Below are 9,392 nucleotides of genomic sequence, written 5' to 3'. Positions count from 1 at the left end.
CAATCCTGAGTTGTTGTGGCACTCAAATTAACCAAAAATCAAGGAAAAATTAGCTCAACTTGCTCAATTTATGGCCGGCCACCCATGGAAGATGCTTCAAAAGATGAAAACTCCTATTTTTAGAAAACTATCCCCCTCTCCTCACCTATAAATAAGACCCTCTCATTCCTTCACTCATCATCCCTCAAGCATCATTCTCTCTTTTCTCCAAATTCTCTTAGCCTTTTCCATTCCCACGCCTAGCATCATCTCTTCATAGAGATTTTAGCAATTAAGTCTCTTAAAGAACCCTTGGTCGGCCACTTTGAAGAGCCATCAGAAAAGCAGCAAAGCAAAGGAACGAAAGAGCCTCGTCAATCAGAGTCTTGGGTGACAGCCACTCTGAATTGGGTTTAATCTTCCTTTTCTTTAATTTAATATAAAGATGTTTGTTATGTGTTCTTTGTTCTTTTTTACAACAATGTTAGCTTAATTTTATTTAAGCTAGGATGATTGCTTGGATTTAATAATATTTATTTGATTCATGTTTATAATGTTTGTGCCTCAATCGATCATGTTTTCAATTAAAATCAAGTCTGTATTTTGTTCATACGTGATTGAAATGCACCTAAATTAGCTGAGCAATCCTGAAAAGATGACGACTAATGGAGACAAAATTGAAATGTGCATGCTCAATTCAGATCTAGACCCGATTAAATTGGAGGTTGCATAACTACTCTGACCAAGCTCTGTTATCTGCATAGTTTTTAGATTTGTGTGATTAAATTGTTTCAAACCTGGCACGTCCCTGTTACCTTACACAAATGCTAAGAAACCCTTAGTAAATAAGGATCAGTAAAATGCGTATTTAATAAGTAAAGGATTCTGAAATGACCTAATGTGGTTTCCAAACCCATGAAAGATCGAGTTGCCATAGAATGTTTTTCCGAATGTTATTAAGCATGTTGATAATAAATTGAGTTTAATTAAAGTACTTGTCCTAGTTTATTTATGTTATAATTGTTACAAATTGTGTTTAATTTTACTAAAATCTATTTCATTCATATAGTTGTATACTTAGGATAATTTGCATTAGGGGTCATTGCATTTAGTTTAATATATTTTAATCACCACTTCTCAACTATATTGTGTTTTTATTTACCAAATTGTTAATATAATTTTACAAATTAAGTGACTTAGCACAAATACAATCCCTATGGAGACGATAACTCAATACTTACTTATTACTTGACAACGACTGTGTACACTTGCACAAACCTACGCGTTACAAGTTTTTGGCGCCGTTGCCGGGGATTGTCAACTATTGCCATAGTCATTTTTTTTTGTGAAATTATTTATTTTCAATTTGATTTATTTCTGTAACACCCCAAACCCGGCCTAAACATTAGGGCCGAATCTGGTGATGTCACATTGTAACACCCCTTACCCGTATTCTACGCTGGAATAGGGTACGAGGCATTACCAGAATAAATACATTTATAAACATATTAAACCGAGTTATAAAATTTCATTCAAATTAAAAACTTTCAAATTATTATATTCGAGTCGTTAATTAGGGTTTACGAGGCCCAATACATACCTATTCATATGCTCAATATATCCGTTAAATCAATCCAATATTGAAGAATCCACTTTAAGTCAGAATTGATATTAATCACAATCATAAATCTCTTCATGTTATTTTCATATATCACTAACTGAACTTTGAATGTCAATTTACGAATATGTAATTCACTAACACATTCTGGTATACACAATGTTTAATTGATGAAATCATTTAATTGAGCTAAATTTCATATTCGCTCCAAATTTTCTTCTATGTCCATAAATGCTTTCACTTACCATTTACCTAACCAATTTCTCGAACCAAGCTATCACACAACAATAATACATCACCCGTGCTTCATGAATTCAATGTTCGAATCTTATCACCATCAAATCCATGTCATTCGAATACTTAAAGTTTATTCAAGCATATATTATTACGTTTCATATACTAAGCATATGTCAAAATTACGAATACGTAATCAATTCATTTGTCATTTATTTGACTAGAAAATTAATCTCAAAATTCATAACATTCCATTACTTAAGATATGCCATAAAACACTCCTTTAACATAAACTAGCACCATGGCCGAATTTTTAGTATGCTATTTATTCCCCTTTTTTCGAATCACATAGCAAAATATTACAAATATGTATATATTTGAATACTATAATTATGCATCAACTTACCAACATGAGTTAATTCATGACCCACTCATGACATCATTTCATGCCAAATATACCACACGCATATGCTATGAAACTTTATTTTCTCTCATGAGCTTACCATGACCAATAATGCACGAATATACGCATCACTCCTCTTTCAACATTTATCAATTATAATCAGACATTTAACCAATTATACACAATTCATTCATATACTTTATTGTCCTCCTCCTCCTCTCCATCCCACATCCTTTATGTATATAACATGCTTAAATAGCATTATACATAATTTCACTATTCACTTATATTTAAATTCAAAGCTGTCTAGTCGAGTTATAGTCACTAAATTATTTTTATCTGGAGCTACAAAGCTCCACATTAAGTTCCATTAATTTTACCCAAAACTAGACTCACATATATTATCACCATAAAATTTTCATAATTTTTTTCTTAGCCAATTACTATAGTTTATTATTTAAAGTCACCCCTGTTTCACTGCTCAACATCTCTGACCTCTCTTCACTAAAAATGAATTATCTCATTGTACATAATTCAGATGATATTTTTGTTTATTTCCTTTGAAAAATAGACTCATTAAGGATTCTAATCATATAAATTATAACTTGTAATTATTTTTTACAATTTTTAAATATTTTCCAAAGTCAGAACAGGGGATTCCGAAATCAATCCGACCCTACCTCACTAAAATTCAAATATCTCAAAATATATAACTCTTTTTCTCACTCTATTTATTTTATGTAAAAATAGACTCATTAATATTTAATTTCATATCTTATTCACTCTCTAATTCAATATTCACCATTTTTTGTGATATTTCAAAGTCACACTATTGTTACTGTCCAAAACTATTTTGTTGCTAATTTTACTTTTTCATAATTTCACTTTTTCACTTTCAATTATTATTCAATTCAATTCCACACATATATTCATCATTCAATCACACTTAATAGTTACATGAGCTCATGTATTTTCACTTAGTCAATTTCCAGATGAACACTTCAGAATAATAACAGATACACGGTGGATTCAGCACACAACAACCACCCTTTGAAATCAATGATATCCGGTGGGATCAGCACATATCAACCACCTTATAATTAATGATACCGGTTCACATAGTAGCCTACAAATAGTACTACACATGTGACCATCACTATCCGATACATGTAGTAGCCTGCACATAGTACGACATACGTGATCGAAGCTATCTGGTACGCATAGTAGCTTACACATAGTACTACACATGCGACCTATCATTCTGGTACACGTAGTAGCCTGCACATCATACTACACACGTGACCATCACTTTCACTTTCACATAGTGGCCTACACACAGTCCATGCCACACATGTGATCATTTCTGTCACTTCATTCGTATTCCTTTTTATTCCGAATGTTCAATCGTGAAATTTCTCACTTTTTCTCATTTTTTTCTTTTTCACTAATCAAAGTCAATTCCTTGTCTTTCTTGACTTATAATAACAAATTTAACTTATTTAACACTTACATTATTCAATCCAGTCCAAAAATCACATTTTGGCAAAATTATATTTTGCCCCTAAAGTTTCAAAAATTACGATTTCCCCTAGGCTCGAAAATTAAAATTTATTCCTTTTTCTTATGTTTTATGACATGCTGAACATTTTTTCCTTCTATGGAAACGTCAAATTCTCACTCTAACACTTACTTATGAACATTAGGTATTTTTACCGATTTTGTCAATTTACTCGTTTTCACTTAAAATCGGCTAGCAAAAGTTATTTAACATAATTTCAAGCTTCATATTCTACCATAAAGCATCAAAATAAACATATTTCACCTATGGGTATTTTTCCAAATATGAAACCTAGATTAAATTATTGCTAGAATAAGCTAAATCAAGTTATCAGGACTCTAAAAACGTAAAGAACATTAAAAACGGGGCTTGGAATCACTTACTATGGAGCTTGGAAGCTTGAAAACCCTAAATATGGCTTCCCCCTTTCTGATTTCGTTCACCATGGAGAAGATGAACAAATCTTTGGCTATTTTGGCCTTTTTAATTCTTTTAATTACTAAATGACCAAAATGCCCCAAACTTAAAAATTTCCTATTTCATTTATCTCTTGTCCATTTTTGTCCAACAAGTTAACCAATGATCTAATTACCATTTAAGGACTTCCAATTTAAAATTTCATAACAATTGGACACTTTTAACATGTAGAACTCAACTTTTTCACTTTTTACAATTTAGTCCTTTTGACAAAATTGAGTGCCCAAACGTCAAAATTTTTGAACGAAATTTTCACAAAATCATTTTGTGAAATCTTAGACCATAAAAATATAATAAAAATAAATTTTTTTCTCGTCAAATTTGTGGTCCTGAAACCACTATTCTGGCTAGCCCAAAATTCTGGCTATTACAACCTCCCCCCTTTAGGGATTTTCGTCCTCGAAAATCTTACCAGATAGTAGATTAATGATTTGCTTCCACACAGTACATTTCAAATTCACACATGATTTTGGACTTTCATATCTTTTATAGATAATCACATAAATTCATAAGAAAATCAGGATAGCGATATTTCAGCATCTGAAGCTACACAAAGTATCGAAAAATTACAATCTATATAGAATGATATCCATTCCTATGATAAAATAAAAGGTCTAGAAAGATCAATGTCACTCATAATTCATGGAATCCAAAGTAACAGAAGCAATATAATCTTCACGTATATTCAATAGAACAATAACCAGTAGAAACAAAATATTAGCCTCACTCAGACTTTACTGTCAATTTCATATTCACATAAGGGAATAAATACCAAAAAAAGACATGGCAATGTCGAACATAACGCAAACAAACCAATAATTCTTTCATCTATTAATATGTTTAGCTAATGTTCTCATACGATAAGAATTCTTTTTGAAACTAAACAGTCACATATACTTCTGAGGATAATTGTACATAGAGAATGTCTGAAAGGAATCATACTAATTACCCCATTATAGCTACTGTACTCAGCTATTAATACAATACAAACATTACTCAATTGTCTAATTCTGTCATCAGAATTTTCACATTATCTCTTTACTAACAGAAAACGATCCAGAAAAACTTTCGGTTAATTCTTTCTTTAAATAACATACCTGAATAAATCATTTAATCGGATTTAACTTCTTTTGTGACAGTAACTTTGCATAATCTGAGTAGTTTTCATAAATATCCAATATCTCTCTTTTTATATTATCTTCATTTGCTAATTCATTCACTTTTCCGACCACATTATTAATCTTCCGTACAAAAAATTCTGTAACACTACACTCGTAAGCTTATTCAACCAACATCTTACAAATTTAATTGTAACATTTTACTGATATGGGGGGTGAGTGTAGTAAAGCCTCAAATTTATCTTACACATAAATGCACATGACACATACTATCACAAATAGTCAATTCATTACTAATTTCCCATTCTCAAAGCATTTAATAAACATTTTCTTTTAATCACTTTTGTTCTAAACACATAATCCATATGCGAACTCAAATCACTAATTCACAATCGAAATTTCTATATAGCATCATAATCCAAATACCATAACTCATGTGCTCATATAATTATAACATTTATCAATAACAGAATCTTATACTTTTTTATCCATGCCTTTATGAGTTTCAACTCATTATCAATACATTTTCACTCAAACATTTAAGTGTTTACTTATATACTGTCAGAATTAATTCAGTTGAAAAATATATCTGTCTCATCAAGATAATTTTTGTCATAAAACAATACTGATGAGGGGGTGATGGTGAGGATATAAAGCTTTTAACTTACTCTCATAGATACACATATATATATGACTTTGCATTCATCATCAATGTAATACCATCATAACCACGTAGTTCATTCCAAACAAACACATCTATTTATTATGAATATTTTCTGTCACCCACAATTTCACACAATGAATTTACTTACTCGAGCTCAATATTAATATCTATTTAAATTTCGATACTTAGCTTCAATTTTACTTACTGACATTTATTCAATTAGATAATGTCTTACAGAATTGAGTACTTCGTTTTCTCTATGCCATAGTCCAACTATGGTCTTACACATATTTACATATTGATGCCATAGCCCAGCTATGGTCTTACACAGTAGCACATATCACACCGATGCCATATCCCAGATACGGTCTTATACGGAAATCACATATCACATGTTGCCATGGTCCAACCATGGTCTTTTTCGTTAATTCATCACATATCACTGAACAAAAGTACTCATTCTTGTGTTCTACTTAATTTAATCTTCCAATTCAATTTTCATACTATTATAATATTCATGGTTTAATAGTAAAGACATAAAAAAATATTATTATCTTTAACTTAACAATTAAACATAAGATTCTACCATATGCATGTACTGATTTCACTTATTCTAACAGATATACATAAACACACATTCCATCTATTTAAGTAAATTCGCTTACCATATTCACTTAATCAAATATGTTGAGCACATAGCACATAGTACTACACACGTGGCCATCACTTTCACTTTCATATAGTGGCCTACACACAGTCCATGCCACACATGTGATCATTTCTGTCACTTCATTCGTATCCCTTTTTATTCTGAATGTTCAATCGGGAAATTTCTCACTGCATTTTTTCCTATTTCACTAATCAAAGTCAATTCCTTGTCTTTCTTGACTTATAATAACGCATTTAACTTATTTAACACTCACATTATTCAATCCAGTCCAAAAATCACATTTTGGCAAAATTATATTTTTGCCCCTAAAGTTTCACAAAATTATGATTTTGCCCCTAGGCTCAGAAATTAAAATTTATTCCTTTTTCTTATGTTTTATGATATGATGAACATTTTTCCCTTCTATGGAAACATTAAATTCTTACTCTAACACTTACTTATGAACATTAGGTATTTTTACCGATTATGTCAATTTACTCGTTTTCACTTAAAATCAGCTAGCAAAAGTTATTTAACACAATTTAAAACTTCAGATTCTACCATAAAACATCAAAATAAACATATTTCACCTATGGGTATTTTTCCAAATATGAACCCTAGATTAAATTATTGCTAGAATAAGCTAAATCAAGTTACTGGGACTCCAAAAACGTAAAGAACATTAAAAACGGGGCTTGGAATCACTTACCATGTAGCTTGGAAGCTTGAAAACCCTAAATATGGCTTCCCCCTTGCTGATTTCGTTCAGCAAATGCTTGGCTATTTTGGCCTTTTTAATTCTTTTAATTACTAAATGACCAAAATGCCCCAAACTTAAAAATTTCCTATTTCACTTATCTATTGTCCATTTTGTCCAAAAATTTAACCAATGGTCTAATTACCATTTAAGGACCTCCAATTTAAAATTTCATGACAATCGGACACTTCTAACATGTAGAACTCAACTTTTGCACTTTTTACAATTTAGTCCTTTTGACTAAATTGAGTGCCCAAATGTCAAAATTTTCGAACGAAATTTTCACGAAATCATTTTGTGAAATCTTAGACCATAAAAATATAATGAAAATATTTTTTTCTCGTCGAATTTGTGGTCCTAAAACCACTATTCTGACTAGCCCAAAATTCGGGCTGTTACAATTTCTAACATTACTAACTTATTCTTTTTAAGTTTTTTGATTTTTGTTTTAGGTTTTTATGAGCATATATCGAATTATTGATTTACTCCCTGTAGACCCTAAAATTGAGCAAACTTTCAGACACAGAAGATGTGAACGAACAACTCAAAGACAAGTCGAGATGGACCTTGGGAATCAAAATCAAGACCAAGGTAATGAAGCCGATCATGTACGAAATCCTATCCTCATTGCCGATGATAGGGATCGATGCATCAGACAATATGCTGTGCCACTTTTCAGTGAGTTAAATCCAATAATTAGAAGGCCAGATATTGAGGCAACTCAGCTTGAATTGAAACCAGTGATGTTTCAAATGCTACAAATGATGGGCCAATTTAGTGGTATGCCCACGGAAGATCCACATCTCCATCTCAATTGTTTATGGAGGTGAGTGATTCATTCAAGATAGCCGGTGTGACTGAAGATGCATTGAGGTTGAAGTTATTTTTGTACTCGTTGCGAGATCGAGCATGAGAATGGCTCAATTCATTGCCACCAAGTTCCATATCTACATGGAAAGAATTAGCAGAGAGAATTTTTGTTAAGTATTTCCCACCTAGCAAAACTGCTAGGTTAAGGAACGAGATCAAAACTTTCCAACAATTGAATGACGAGTCTTTGTATGAGGCTTGGGAGTGATTCAAGAAGTTACTTCGTAAGTGTCCTCATCATGAGATTCCTCATTGTATCCAGTTGGAGACATTCTTTAATGGTCTCAATGCAAATACAAGATTGATGGTAGATGCTTCCCTGAATGGTGAAATTTTATCTAAGTCTTATAATGAGGCTTATGAGATCATTGAAAGGATCGCGAGTAATAACTATCAATGGCCAACAAATCGAGCAACTTCAGGGAAACGTGTAGCCAAAGTTCATGAAGTTGACGCCCTCACTTCGTTATCAGCTCAGATATCGTCTATTTCCTCTATGAAAAAACATTTAACTGCTAATAGTACTAATAATTCTGCAGCTAAGCCACCAAGTTCGTTTGAAGTAGTTTCCTGTGTGTACTGTAGGGAAGGTCATTCTTTTGAGAATTTTCCATCAAATCCCGAGTCAGTGTACTATGTAGGGAACCAATATCAAAATAGGAGTGGATAAGGACCCCAGTCCAACTTCTACAATTCTTCATGGCATAATCATCCTAACTTTTCTTGGAGCAACTAAGGAAATGGACTGAACAACAACTTATTGTAGCTAAGACATCTCAAGGATTTAATCAGCAAGCTCTAAAACCACGTCAAGCTGAGGCATCAAACAGTTTGGATAACTTGTTGAAAGCATACATGGCAAAGAATGACACTTTGATCCAATGCTAAGTAGTAACACTTAAAAATTTGGAAAACCAAATGGGTCAGTTAGCTACAGAGCTACGTAATAGACCGCAAGAAACCTTGCCGAGCGATACTAAGAATCCAAGAAATTTGGGTAAAGAACATATCAAGGCAGTGGCATTGTGAAGTGGTAAAATTCTAGAACCCCGATTAATTGATGTC

General features: G+C 32.1%; 1 non-coding gene across 1 annotated transcript; it reads right to left on the bottom strand.

Moving 5' to 3' along the window:
- Positions 1-8,466: 8,466 nt before the first annotated feature.
- LOC121215668 (small nucleolar RNA R71) lies at positions 8,467-8,573 on the bottom strand. Its single transcript, XR_005911644.1, has one exon. It is a non-coding gene; the product is annotated as a small nucleolar RNA R71 (small nucleolar RNA).
- Between the last annotated feature and the right edge of the window lie 819 nt (positions 8,574-9,392).

This window comes from Gossypium hirsutum, chromosome D03, assembly GCF_007990345.1.
Source record: "Gossypium hirsutum isolate 1008001.06 chromosome D03, Gossypium_hirsutum_v2.1, whole genome shotgun sequence".
NCBI lineage: Eukaryota > Viridiplantae > Streptophyta > Magnoliopsida > Malvales > Malvaceae > Gossypium > Gossypium hirsutum.
This window is presented reverse-complemented; position numbering and strand designations above follow the sequence as displayed.